This window comes from Hyaena hyaena, unplaced genomic scaffold (assembly GCF_003009895.1).
Source record: "Hyaena hyaena isolate Hyena2069 unplaced genomic scaffold, ASM300989v1 scaffold_451, whole genome shotgun sequence".
Classification (NCBI taxonomy): domain Eukaryota; kingdom Metazoa; phylum Chordata; class Mammalia; order Carnivora; family Hyaenidae; genus Hyaena; species Hyaena hyaena.
The window spans coordinates 401,786-416,927 of NW_024081080.1; positions in this window are offsets into that span (position 1 = coordinate 401,786).

Consider the following 15,142-nt stretch of genomic DNA (forward strand, 5'->3'; position numbering starts at 1 on the left):
CTCATCTCTCCTGCTCTCAAACCTGCTCCTCCACTAGCGTGCCCTAATCCCACGGAACAGTATCACATCCTCTCAACCATCAAAGCCAAGAACCTGGGGCGTCGACATGAGCTTCCCCTTCCTGTTCACTCTCCTACACTCCATATTCAACAAATAGTGAAGCCCTGGGAGGTGTACCCCTTTATATCCTTTGACTCCTTCTCTTCCTTTTTGTTTCCTCAAGTAGGCTTCATGCCCAGCACAGAGCTGAATGCGAGGCTTGAATTTGAGACCCTGAGATGAAAAGTCAGACGCTTAACTTGCTGAGCCACCCAGGCGGCCTTCCTGCTGTCCCTTTTTATTCCATTTCCACTGCCCTAGTACAGACCCTGATAATTTTACAATTGGATTGGTAAACCAATTTCCTGCCTCTCTATCTCCATTCATGGCCTCTCCCAAGCCATTCTCTAAACATTCTTCAGAGTGGTCTTTCTGAAATGCAGATCTACTCATGTCACTCCCCTGCTTCAAATTCTCCACTGGCTCCCCACTGCCTTTGGAATAAAATCTGTCTATAACACTTTTTCCCTGTTTCTTTACAACCTCTTCTTCATTCGCTGGACCTCAGCTTAGATAGTCTACTCTTCACATACTAAGGCTCAGGAGTGATGAGAGGTAGCCAGCGGCCTTTTGTGCTAAATTCAGGAGCTTGGGTTTTATTCTCTCCACCTTCTCTATCCCTCTGTTTCTCCTTGGCACTGTATTTATCTGTGATAGCACTTAGGATAGTCCGCCATATTTTCTGTTTACCTGTGTGTCTCCTCCATTAGACTAATACTATTTCCTTAAGTGTATTTATTTTGAGAGAGGGAGAGAGAACACAAGCGGGGGAGGAACAGAGAGCAGGGAGAGAGAGACAATCCCGAGCAGCCTCTGCCGGCCTTGAACTCACAAACCATGAGATCATGACTTGAGCCAAAATCAGGAGTCAGAAACTTAACCAACTGAGCCACTCACATGCCCCTAGACTAATACTTTTTCAGAGCGGGGGCCATTCATCTCAGTGTCAGAACCTATGCTCCAGGCACATAGTAGATATCCGATAAATGACAATTGAATGAATAATGGAGGTGGCCAACAAAAGAGAGAACTCGAAGCTTGTCTTTAAGGTGTCATCATAAGTACGCAGTCATCTTTCATCTTGGCCGTACCCCAGGCATCACTTCCAGAACTGGAATGATCTGCATACCAGCCTTAGCTAAAAGCTGTGTCCAGAATTGTCTGGAACAGATCCTACCACTGAGAAACCATAAAGGCGTGCCACACGTGCCAAACTACTTGGCCTGGATCACCCATCGCAGTTACCCACTCTTCCAAGGGAAATGATCCAAGGACCTCAGTCAAGATACCCTTTGCAAGGAAAGATGGCTCCAGATGGCTCCAAAGGACTTCTGCTTTCACCTCCTCACCTCTCCAGCACCAGTCACTGCTTTTCAGTTATGTGTAACCCAATGGCTGGGGGGCAATAGGCCTGCATAAGCTTCGGCTTACTTTAAAGAATGTGAGGATAAGAATTTTACCTGCCGGGTTGAAAGTTACCGAGGCTGTTTCGAAGCACATTGTTGGAGGTTTGCCAACAAGGTTTCCCAGATTTATCTTCTCTCGACATATCACTCCACGTTGAGCAACAGGAATTGGTCTTGCTGCACTGGCTCCATCCACAGTTTTTGATTCATTTCGTTAAATATTTGCTAAGTGCCTGTTGTGTGCCAGGAACTCTGTTAGGGGCCAAGGAAGATGCATAGATGGAGACGGGCCTCACTAGTTGTTTAAATAACCAGCTCTAGGGGGCGCCTGGGTGGCTCAGCCGGTTAACCGTCTGAGTTCGACTCAGGTCATGATCTCGTGGTTCACCAGTTTGAGCCCCGCGACGGGCTGTGTGCTGACAGCTCAGAGCCTGGAGCCTGCTTCATATTCCGTGTCTCCCCCTCTCTCTCTGCCCCTCCCCTATGCACGTTCTGTCTCTCTTTCTCTCTAAAGTAAATAAACATTAAAAAAAAAAAAAAAAGAATCCGACAGGAGGGAAATCAAAGTGAGGACACTCAAAGTTCAGAGAACAGTATGTAAAAAGGCAACAGGGCATGAAAAGTACATGAGCTGCTCAAAAATCACAGAGTATTGGCACGGCCAGGCCATTCGGTATAAGATAGTGTGGATAAATGAAAAAGTTGGCTGAGACCAGATTTCGGAAGAGTTTTGATATCTAGTTCGGACATTTGAATTTTCTCTAGTAGCTAACAAGGAACCACTAAAAGCTTTTTAACGAGGGGAATGACAAGATGGAAATGATGCTTTAGGAAATGGTGGAAACGATGCCAATTAACTTGGCAGGAGGAATTGGGGATGAGGTAGACAAGAGGTCACAAGAGTAGGTAGAGATGACTGTGTCAATGATCTAGGCAGAAAGCAATAAATACCTGGGGCGCCTGGGTGGCTTAGTCGGTTAAGTGTCCGACTTTCGCTTGGGTCATGATCTCGCGGTTCGTGGGTTCGAGCCCCGCGTCGGGCTCTGTGCTGACTGCCAGCTCAGAGCCTGGAGCCTGTTTCGGTCTGTGACTCCCTCTCTCTCTGACCCTCCCCTGCTCACGCTGTCTCTCTCTCTCTGTCCTAGAAATAAATAAATAAATAAAAAGAAAGAAAGAAAGAAAAGAAAGCAATAAATACCTTATCTAGGGAGGTGGCGGTAGTGACGAATCCAGGAGGGTTACAAGAGGTAATACGCTGTAGTACAAAGTGTACCGGACTGGGGGTTCATTTGCCCTGGGTTTCAGCCCGGACTCCTCTTTGCAGACTATGGGGATTTTTCAGGGATTCAAATTTCTTTTCTGAAAGAGGTGAAGCTTGGGGAAATCGGTATCACTGAGGTGTCTTCTGAATTCTAACGGCCTCTGGCTCAGACTGAGTCACTTACCCAAGGTCACAGACCCAGGATTTGGTGCCGGGCAGCTTTGTCCCTCGTGGCAGTGTTCTTAACCGCTGGGCTACGTGGACATGTATAGAGGACTAACTGTTCAGATTTAGTAAGGGGGTAGCTGACCAGGAGAATAAAGGTGCCATTAATAGGATAGCGGAGCCAAAGAAAGAAGCTCGCCTTCTGGAGAACGATTAGGTTTCAGATACGCTGAGGGTGAAGTGTTAATGGAACCTCTAGTAACTGCTGGAAGCGTGGGTCAGCAGCTCTGGAGAGAGGCAGAGTCGATTTCGGTTTGGCAATCCAAACCTTGAAGGCAACCCCGAAAGCTGTACAGACAGATGAGTTTATAGAAAGAGGAAGAGAGTATAGGAGAGCAAAGAGCAAAGAACTGTGGGAAGTGAGAAAAGGGGGGGGGAGACAAGAAAGGAACAATTGAGTGTGAACCTTGAATAAGCTACTTCCATTTTCTGGCTCTTTTGTGTCCTCATTTGTAAAATGAAGGGGTTGGAGCCAGTAAGCTACAAGGCTTTTAGCGGAGACACGCTATGCATAATCAGAGAAGATAGTAGAGAGCAGACTGCCATGGAAACCAAAGACAGCTTCTTTAAATTTTTTTTAAAAAAATGTTTGTTTATTTTTTAAGAGAGAGAGAGAGCATGAGCAGAGGAGGAGCAGAGAAAGAGGGGGACAGAAGATCTGAAGCGGGTTCTGCGCTGACAGCAGAGAGCACGATGCGTGGCTTGCACTCACAAATTGTAAGATCATGACCTGAGCCGAGGTTGGAAGCTAAGCTGACTGAGTCAGAAGAAGAGAGTTTCTAAAAGAAAGCTTGAAGAGGTCCCGTGCATCCAGTGTTACAGAAGTGTCAGGGACTGAGGAACTTAGACGGAGCCACTTTTTTGGCAATTTGAAGATCCTCTCCAAGGTAAGGACTTCTCCCTCCCTCTGGGGCCACCAATTTTCTGGACCCTTTCTTCTACCTCTTATAAATGTGGCCATTCTGCAAAATTCCATTCTCTGCCCTTCACAGAGGTTCAGAGGCTCAGCCACTCTCTGAGATCGACTGTTATCTCTACAAGGTGATTCAGAAACCTCTGGTTTAATTTTCCTTTCGCACTTCAGTTCACCTTTCTCATTGCCTATTGGATATTTCCATCAGTTACTGAAATTTAGCATGCCATAAAAATAATAATATTAAAAATAACAGCTAACATTTATTGAGCTCTTACTCTGTTTTGTCCTATACAGTAGGTCTTTCATTATCCCCAGTTCGCAGATATAAAAGCTGAGGCTTGGTGATCTTAAATAACGTGTTTAAGGTCACACAACTGGAATATTGCAGAGCCAGGATTCTTCCTGATTCCAGAACACAAGAGCTTAACAATTTCACCATGATCAGTCTAAAATCAAGTCATCCTTTTTATTTCCTAAATTAGCTCAACTGCCTTACTCCCCTATTTCTGCTTCATTCTCCAACATCTTGCCTCTCTTGTATTTTTTTTTTTTAATTTTTTTTTCTAGGAAAGAGAGAGAGACAGTGTGAGCAGGGGAGGGTCAGAGAGAGAGGGAGACACAGAATCTGAAACAGGCTCCAGGCTCTGAGCTGGCTGTCAGCACAGAGCCCGATGTGGGGCTCGAACCCACAAACCGTGGGATCATGACCTGAGCCGCAGTCAGACACTTAACTGACTGAGCCACCCAGGTACCCCTAACATTACTTCTAAGATAGGTTCTATATCCTTTCTTTTCTCTACTCATTTCTTCCTTCTTTCCTGTTCTTTAATCTTCCTCTTTATACTTCTCTCAATCTCATTTGGGCATTCATTCATTCATTCAGTAGTTGCTGAATACCTAACTTGTTCCAGGCATTAAACCAATTACTGGGAANGCTGTCAGCACAGAGCCCGACGCGGGGCTCGAACCCACGAACCGTGAGATCATGACCTGAGCTGAAGTCGGACGTTTAACCGACTGAACCACCCAGGCGCCCCTCTTGCCTCTCTTTTAGAATGGGTTCTCATCTTCTTATGCTCAGTTATGGAACTTTCTCAGCTGGTCTCCCCACTTGCAGCTTTACCCTTCCAGATCTGGACACGTGACTGATCTAGCTTTAAGAAAATCAGAAGACTTCCCATTATCTACATTAAAGTTCAAACTTGTTAATATGGGCAAAAGATCCCCTTTACAGTCTGACCCTGTACTGTATCTGAACTGAACCCCTAGGCATCACCAAACATGATAGAGGCATTTATATCTGCAAGCCTTTGCTTACATGTCCCTCCACCTGGAATGCCCTCCTTACCCTTCACCAGGAGAACTTCCTCTAGTCTTTCTTTCTTTCTTTCTTTTTTAATGTTTTTTTTTATTTATTTCTAGGAGAGAGAGAGAGAGAGAGAGAGAGAGACAGTGTGAGCAAGGAGGGTCAGAGAGAGAGGGAGTCACAGACTCTGAAACAGGCTCCAGGCTCTGAGCTGGCAGTCAGCACAGAGCCCGATGCGGGGCTCGAACCCACGAACCGCGAGATCATGACCTAAGCGAAAGTCGGACCCTTAACCTACTAAGCCACCCAGGCGCCCCTCTTTCTTTCTTTTTTAAACCCGTGTGTGTGTGTGTGTGTGTGTGTGTGTGTGTGTGTGTAATGTTTATTTAGTTTTGAGAGAGAAAAAGAGAGTGAGGGGGGAAGGGCAGAGAGAAAGGGAGAGACACAGAATCTGAAGCAGGTTCCAGCCTCCAGGCTGTCAGCACAGAGCCCAACCTGGGGCTTGAACCCATGAAACATGAAATCATGATCCGAGCCGAAGTCGGATGCTGAGCTACCCAGGCGCCTACCCCCCGTCTTTCTCTCTTCCTTCCTTCCTTCCTTCCTTCCTTCCTTCCTCCCTCCCTCCCTCCCTTCCTCCCTCCCTTCCTTCCTTCTTTTCTTTCTTTCGGTTTATTTATCTATTTTGAGAGAGAGAGAGAGAGCAAGCACACGAGCCAGAGCAGGGGGGTGGGACATGGTGAGAGGGAGAGAGAATTCCAAGCAGGTTTTGCACTGTCAGCATACAGCTCCACGTGGGTCTTGATCTCAAGAACTGTGAGATCATGACCTGAACCGAAACCAAGAGTCGGACACTTAACCAACTGAGCCACCCGGGTGCCTCTCCACTAGTCATTCAAATCCTGGCTCTAATATCATTTCCTTTGTCAAGACTTGTCAGATTCCCAACCCTCTCTTTTGACAGAAATTATGCCCCTTCCTCTGTGTTCCCAGAGAGTGATCACTTCTGGATATAATGGTGTCTATCATAAGCACATTAAGCTGAAGTAAATGAACTCACCTAAAGATATATATATATATAGTGAAAGAGAGAAAAATATTTAAACAGTCCAGATCCCACCTCTGCTTCCCACACCAACTATTACCGATTAATAAACATGTACCCTCTGGGTGCCTGGTAGACTACTGCATCTGATGCTTGATCTGCAGATCATGAGTTCAAGTCCCACCTTGGGTACAGAGATTACTTTAAAAAAATAAATAAATCAACATGCACCCTGTAGTGAGGTACATGTTTTCTCCTAATTGATCTCCAGCCCCATGGGAATCTCATGACACCAGTTGGGGCTCGAATTTGTGGATTTTTCAACAACATGGGTCCTAACTGCATTTCCATGACTCAACTAGGACTCAACTCTTGAGATAGCAATCTATCACAAACTGATTATGTGGAATTTCTTGAGAGATATGTTGGTGTCCAGCATGACATCTTCCTCATAGGTTTTTTGGGTGGGGAGTAGGGATGAGTTAAACTATTGTTTCTTGGGAGGAAACAAAAGTACAAAAGACAGGAGGAGTTGACCTAAAGGCAATTGAAAGGAAAATGTTGATTAAATAATAGCACAAGTGGTCACATGGATATGGAAAAATTGTGAAGGTCATTCTGGACTACAGTTTGGGAAATATTGCCACTCATGCGAGAACTGGGCTATATTATGTCCTTGGAGGGTCTAGCAAGACACTCTTGCACTGACTGGCAGAAACGATTACATTACAATCTAATGGGTTTGTGGAGGGTGGATTCCTGCTTCTGACTTGCTGGTCTTTAGTAGAGGACTGAGGGAGCCTATCCAAGGGGCAGGTACATGGCCAGGCCCATCAGGAAAACTGGGTTGGGGCCAGGACTGAGGCAAGGGCAGAGCAGCCCTGACCTTGCTAGCTCTAGATCCGTGTTTCCTTCCTCAGGCACCTCTAATGTTATGCTGGAGTCAGCTTGTACTGACAACTGATCATTACTAGTTAGTTGTTAGTTAGTTAGTTAGTTAGTTAGTAGGCCTCACACCCAGCGTGGCGCCCAATGAGGGTCTCGAACTCATGACCCTGAGATCAAGACCTAAGCTGAGACCAAGGGTCAGACACTTAACCAACTGAGCCACCCGGGCGCCCCTGTTAATTTTTAAAAAAGACTTAGTTTTTGTAGAGACGTTTTAGGTTCACAGTAAAATTGAGAGAAAGGTACCGAGATTTCTCACGTACTCCTGAGCCCATGCATGATGGCCTACTCCATTATCAATATCCCCCACCAGAGTGGTACCTTTGCTATAATTAATGAAGCTACCCTGACACTGACACATCATAATCACCCCCAAATCCATAGTTTACCTTAGGATTCACTCTTGGCTTTGTACATGCTATGGGTTTAGACAAATGTATAATGACATATATCCATCACTAGAGTATCACCTTGAGTATTTTCACTGTCCTCCAAATCCTTTGTATGCTGCCTCTTCATCCCTCCCCTACCCCCAACCCCTGGCAACCACTGATCTTTTCACAGTCTCCATACTTTTGCCTTTTCCAGAATGTTATATAGTCAGAATCACACAGTATGTAGTCTTTTCAGATTGGCTTCTTTCACTTAGTAATACGCAGTAATGTTTCCTCCATGTCTTTTCTGGTCTTTTGTTAAAAAAAATTTTTTTAACACTGATTTATTTTTGAGAGACAGAGAGACAGAGCATGAGCAGAGGAGCAGCAGAGAGAGAGAGAGAGAGGGAGACACAGAATCGGAAGCAGGCTCCAGGCCCCGAGCTGTCAGCACAGAGCCCGATGCGGGGCATGAACCCACGAACTGTGAGATCATGACCTGAGCCGAAGTCGGACGCTCAACTGACTGAGCCACCCAGGTGCCCCATGTCTTTTCTTGTCTTGATAGCTCGTTTCTTTTTGGCAATGAATAATATTCCATTATTTGGATGTACCACGGCTTATCCATTCACCTACTGAAGGATATCTTGGTTGCTTCCAAGTTTTGGCAATTATGAATACAGCCACTGTAAACATCTCTGTGCAGGTTTTTTAGTGGATGCAAGTTTTCACCTTTTTGGGATTGAAAGGAATGCAATTTCTGAATCATATGGTAAGAATATGTTTAGTTTTATAAGCAATCACCAGACTGTCTTCCAAAGTGTCTTCCATTTTGCATGCCCACCAGCAATGAATGACAGTTCCCGTTGCCCCATGTTCGCCCCACCATTTGGTGTTGTCAGTGCTCTGGATTTGGGGCTTTCTAATAAGTGTGTGGTGGTATCTCATTGCTACTCTAATTTGCATTTCCTTGATGGCGTATGATGTGGAGCATATTTTCATGTGCTTATTTGCCATTTAAGTATCTTCTTTGATGAGGTATCTGTTAAGGACTTTGGTCCATTTTAAAATCAGGTTGTTTGTTTTCTTCTTATTGAGTTTGAAGAGTTCATTGTATACTTTGGATAATAGTTCTTTATCAGATGTGTCTTTTACAAATATTTTCTCCCAATCTGTGGCTTGGGTTCTCATTCTCTTGGCATTGCCTTTCACTGAGCAGTTTTTAAAATGTAAGCTTATTAACTCTTTCTTTCATGGAGCGTGCCCTACCCAAGGTCATCTGGTTTTCTTCTATGTTATCTCCTAGGAGTTTTATACTTTTGTGTTGTGCATTTAGTTCTATGATCCATTATGAGTTACTTTTTGTGAAGGGTATAATGTCCGTTTCTAGGGTTTTTTGTTGTTGTTGTTGTATTTTGCATACAGATATTCAGTTGTTCCAGCACCATTCACTGAAAAGACTATCTTTATTCCATGGTATTGCCTTTGTTCCTGTGTCAAAGGTCAGTTGACTGTATTTCTGTGGGTTTATTTCCAGGCTTTCGAATCTGTTCCATTGATATCTTTGTTCTTTTGCCAGTGCAACAAGTCTTGATTACTGCAGCTTTATAGTAAGTCTTGATGTTGGGTAGTGCCAGTCCTCCAAACTTGTTCTTCTTCAGTATTGTGTTAACTATTCTAGATCTTTTGCCTCTCCATATAAACTCCATTAAAATCAGTTTACCGATATCCACAAAATAACTTGCACGGATTTTGAGTGGGGTTGCTTTGAATCTCTCGATCAAGTGGGAAAGAACTGACACCTTTACAATATTGAGTCTTCCAGTCCATGAACATGGAGTATCTATCTATTTAATTCTTCTATGCTTTTGTTGATCAGAGTTTTGTAGTTTTCCTCATACAGACTTTGCACACATTTTGTTAGATTTATATCTAAGTATTTCATTTGGGGGGAATGCTAATGTAAATTAGTATTATGTTTTTAATTTCAAATATCTCTTGTTCATTATTTGTATTTAGGAAAGTGAATGACTTTTGTATATTAACCTCGTATCATGCAACCTTGCTGTTAGTTCCAGGAGGTTTTTTTTTTTTTTTTTTTTTTGGTCAATTCTTTCAGATTTCATAGCCAATCATGTCATTTGCAAACAAAGACAGTTTTATTTATTCCTCTTCAATCTGTACAACTTTTGTTTTCCTTTCTTGTCTCATGTGCATTAGCTAGATCTTCCACTAAAATGCTGAAAGGAGTGGTGTGAAGGGGATTTCCTTCCTTGTTCCTGATCTTAATGGGAAAGTTTTGAGTTTCTCACCGTTAACTACGATGTTAGCTGTAGTTTTTATTTTTATTTATTTTTTAAAATTTTTTTAATGTTTTATTTATTTCTAGGAGAGAGAGAGAGACAGCATGAGCAGGGGAGGGTCAGAGAGAGAGGGAGTCACAGACTCTGAAACAGGCTCTAGGCTCTGAGCTGGTAGTCAGCACAGAGCCCGACGCGGGGTTCGAACCCACAAACCGCGAGATCATGACCTAAGCGAAAGTCGGATGCTTAACCGACTAAGCCACCCAGGCGCCCCTGTAGTTTTTATTTTTAGATATTATTTGTCAAGGAGAGGAACTTTTCCTCTATTTCTAGTTTACTGAGACTGTTTATCATGGACAGGTGTTATAGGTTATCAAATGCTTTTTTCTGCATCTATTGATATGATTATGTGATTTTTCTTTGTTACCCTAATGACGTGATTGATTACATTAATTGATTTTTTGATCGTTGTACCAGCCTTGCATACCTGGAATAAGCCTCACTTAATCATAGCATATAATTCTCTTTATACATTGTTGGAGTTGATTTGATAATATTTTGTTGAGGGTTTTTGGATCTATGCTTATGAGAGATTATGGTCTGTAGTTTTCTTGTAATGTCTTTGTCTGGTTGGGTACTAGGGTAATGCTAGCCTCATAGAACGGGTTAGAAAGTTTTCCTTTTGCTTCTATCCTCTGAAAGAGATTATAGAGAATTGATATAATTTTCTTCTTAAATGTTTGGTAGAATTCACCAGTGAGTCCCTCTAGGTCTTGTGCTTTCTGTTTTGGAAAGGTTATTGATTCAATTTCATTAATAGATATCGGCCTTTTCAGATTTTCTATTTCTTCTTGTGTGAGTTTCAGGTACTTGTGCGTTTCAAGGAATTGGTCCATTTCATCTAGGTTATCAAATTTGTGGGCATAGTGTTGTCTGTGGTATTCCATTATTAATTATCCTTTTAGTGTTCATGGATCTGTTACCTCTCTTTTCACCTATGATATTAGTAATTTGTGCCTTTCTCCTTTCTTTCTCCTTCTGTTAGCCTTATCAGTCCTAAAGGCTTATCAATTTTATTGATCTCTTCAAAGACTCAGCTTTTGTGTCCTTGATTTTTTCCATTGATTTCCTGTTTGCAATTTCTTTGATTTCTGCTCTAATTCTTCTTCTTATTTTTCTTCTGCTTACTTCGGATTTAATTTACTCTTTTTTTTTTCTAGTTTCCTAAGGTGGAAACTTAGACTATTGATTTTAGACCTTCCTTCTTTTCTAACACAGGCATTTAATGCTATAACTTTTTCTGTAAGTGCTGCTTTTGTTGCGTCTCACACATTTCAATAAGTTTTTATATTAATTTTAATTTAGTTCACAATATTTAAAATTTTCTCTTGAAGTTTCTTCTTTGCCTATGAGTTATTTAGTACTGTGTTATTTAATCTCCATGTGTTTTGGATTTTTCAATTATTTTTCTGTTATTGATTTCTATTTTATTTTATTTTTCTAAGTTTATTTTTTTGAGGGAAAGAGAGAGCATAAGCAGCGGAAGGGCAGAGAGAGAGAGTGTGAGAAAGAATCCCAAGCAGGTGCAGACTCTGCACTGTTGGTGCAGAGCCTGATGTGAGACTCAAACTCATGAAACCATGAAATCATGACCTGAGCCGAAGTCGATGCTTAACCGACGGAGCTGCCCAGGTGCCCTTTGATTTCTATTTTAATTCCGTTGTGGTCTGAGAGCAGACACTCTGTGATTTCTACTCTTTTGAATTTGTTAAAATGTGCTTTTTTGCCCCAAATGTGATCTGTCCCAATGAATGTTCCGTATGAGCTTGAGAAGAACGTGTATTCTGCTGCTGTAGGACAAAGTTGTCTATGGATGTCGATTGTATCCAGTTGATTGATGATGGTCTGGTGAATTCAACTACGTCCTTACTGATTTTCTGCCTACTGGATCTGTCCACTTTTGATAGAGGGGTGTTGAAATTTCCAACTGTAATAGTGGATTCACCTACTTCTCCTGGAAGTTTTATCAAATTTTACTCACATAATGATAAGGAAGACTTTTTCAAGATAGGAGAGAAAGATCGGACTTAACTCTGAATACAAAAAAAGGCAAGTGGGGATTTATAGCCAGTGAGAAGAAAGAGGGGGGTCAGCGGGTGGAAAATTACCAAGAGGAGATGTCAAGGGTGGAGGATTCATGTTAAACCGACCTAGCAGTCTTGCTAGAGGCAAGGCAAAGGCTTAGACATCAAATGTGGGGACTGAAGAACTTGATCAGATATCAAGGGTGGGAGAATGATGTAGCAGGAGTCTTTGCTAAGACTGGGCTGGGCAGGCCAAAAACAGAATGATGGCCATGGCTGAGGTCTACTGAAGAGAGCACTCACAGGTACCTAAAGTGTGGTCAAGGGGAGAGTCTGTCGATCCTACTGTTCAAAGAAAGAAGAAACATTCTTCTTTCCTGTAAACAATTTAAGTCCAGGGGTGTCTGGCTGGCTCAGCTGGTAGAGCCTGCTACTATTAATCTCAGGGTCATGAGTTTGAGCCCCACATTGGGCGTGGAGCTTACATTAGACAATTTAAGCCCATTTATTCATTTTTTATTCATTAAGGACCAGTTGTTGAGATTTGGTAATAGAAGATATTTGTTGGATGGTGCGAGCCATCAGGCATTTAATAAGGGGGAATTTCTAGGAAAGCAAAAGAAAAACAAAGATTAATGGTTAAAGAAGATTATAAATCCAGTTGCTGAGTCTGGAGGGCAGCTAGTCAAGAACATGTCTATGCACTTGGCTCAGAGGATCTTTCAATGGCGGAATGAGGACAACAGTGGCGATCTGACAGAGCTCCTAGTTTGCAGTTTGCAGGATAATTTCCTGGAGGAGAGCATGGAAGATGCAGATCTTCCAGTGAACGTCCTGCATGGCCCACACAGCAGCAGGCACAAGGGTTGCCCATATGTGATCTCCTGTGGGGATGCCTCCTTTGAAGTTTATATCAAGTCGTCCAGCTTCAGCTTATGGGACTTCTTTAGATCCAGGGGAAAGGCCAGCTCCAAGACAACCTGGAGTCCCAATAAGGTTCTGGGCAGTCAGGTTTTAGTTCTCACAGGCACCAAGTCAGGAGAGTGGGAGAAAAATTGGAAATGCCAGCTTGGAGAGTTATAACCCGATATTGAAGGAAGCTAAAAGAATTAAGAATTGGTAAGGACTGGGGCACCTGGGTGGCTTAGTCGGTTAAGCGTCCCACTTTCGCTTAGGTCATGATCTCGCGGTTCGTGGGTTCGAGCCCCGCGTCGGGCTCTGTGCTGACTACCAGCTCAGAGCCTGGAGCCTATTTCAGAGTCTGTATCTCCCTCTCTCTCTGACCCTCCCCTGCTCATGCTGTATTTCTCTCTCTCTCTCTCCTAGAAAAAAAAAAAAAAAGAATATGTTAAAAAAATAAAAAGAATTGGTAAGGACGGTGGCGCCTGGGTGGCTTCGTCAGTTAAGTGTCAGATTCTTGACTTCGGCTCAGGTCGTGATCTCACAGTCGGTGAGATCAAGCCCCTTGTAGGCACGTCATCGGGCTCTGTGCTAACAATGTAGAGACTGCTTGAGAGTCTCTTCCCCTCTCTCTGCCCCTCCCCTGCTCAGGCGCACACACTCTCTTCTCTCTCTCAAAACAAATAAGGAAACATTAAAAAAAGAATTAGTGAGGACTGACATAATGTGTAAGACAATAAAATCCAGTCTAATCTACAGATAGATAACAAACTAGTAAGTAAAATGAATTTCCAAGAGAGGAAAAACAGCTCAAAGACAATAAATGGGAGTAGAATCTAATAAGCCACAAAGGTATGCTATAGTTTTTTATTGAGACATAATATTTCTCTCTACAGTCACCCCCACCTTTTCGATTCCTGCCTTCAGAATAAGTCTGATCTTGTTAGGGTTGGCCTGATTATTAACATAATGTGGCAAGAATGGTTAGTGACAACATAGGCCTTTTTCAGTTTGCTTTGCTGCACCTTCTCATAAGGAATCTCACATTAGACCTTTAAAAGCCTTCTGGAGGCTCCGAAGCCAAGCCAAGAACTTGCCATCAGATTTCCCCTGCAATATCTATAGATTTGGGTAAATTCTTCTCTTCCTGAGATCCCCCTAAATAGCCCAAGATTCCTGAGCCTGCCAGAGAGTGACCCTCCTTACTCACCTGTAAGGCTTGAAACCCTGTACGCCAGGTACCCGGCAGCTTTCCCAAGAGGGCTTTGTAAGCTTTGGTCCCATAAAGTCCACCTTAGTTCCTTAAAACTGGCCATGTCTGCTTCTGCACACATTATTCTGAATATGACATTCCAATCCAAGTTTGGATTATATAGGCAATGTTTCCAATTATGGCTTATTACGAGGAGGATAGATTCTTATTGAACTTATGCAAGTAATTATATTGCCACAGAAATAAAAATACCCCATAAGAGGGGCGCCTGGGTGGCTAAGCATCAGCTAAGCATCCGACTCTTGATTTCAGCTCAGGTCATGGTCTTATGGTTTGTGAGTTTGAGCCCCACGTCGGGCTCTGTGCAAAAGCGTGGAGCCTGTTTGGGATTCCGTCTCCCTCTCTTTCTCTGCCCCTCCCCCTGCTCTCGCATGTGCACGCTCTCCCGCAAAAATCAATAAACATTAAAAAAATAGTAAGAGTTTCCAAATTCTGGAGGGATTAGTTAGCGAGAAAAGATAAGTGTTTCATTTCTGTTTACAAAAGAACAATCTACGAGTTGTTACGACTATAGATACATTAAAAGAGAAAAACGTTCCTTAAATCCAGCAGCAATATTCCAAACCAAAGCCATAATTATCCTTCAGCAGTTCCCTCAGTCCCATGGAATTCATTGTTGCTCTGCGTGGTCTGGCAGTTTTATGAACCCATTAGCTTCTCCGCTGGAGTACTGAAAACCTTGACTCATTCTGGTGGTGTGGTCTCAAACTCACTTAAGCAATGCCATCAGAAGCCTGTGCCCCAGTCTACCTGGCACAGTCCTTTCTATGGGTCTCTGAGACCATTAAATCTTCAGGAGTTTTGTGAGTGGGTGACCATCACATTGGTAAACTCGAAGTTGACCAGGGTGGGCATGTTTACACCACAGTGACCAATAAATAAAATCTCTTTCCACCAGCCAGACCTAGTAGTGACACATTTACCGGAACACTGTTGACCACTTCCAGCTCAACACGTCCCACGCTGAACTCTCTACCTCCTCCCGTGAAACCTGCTTCTCAT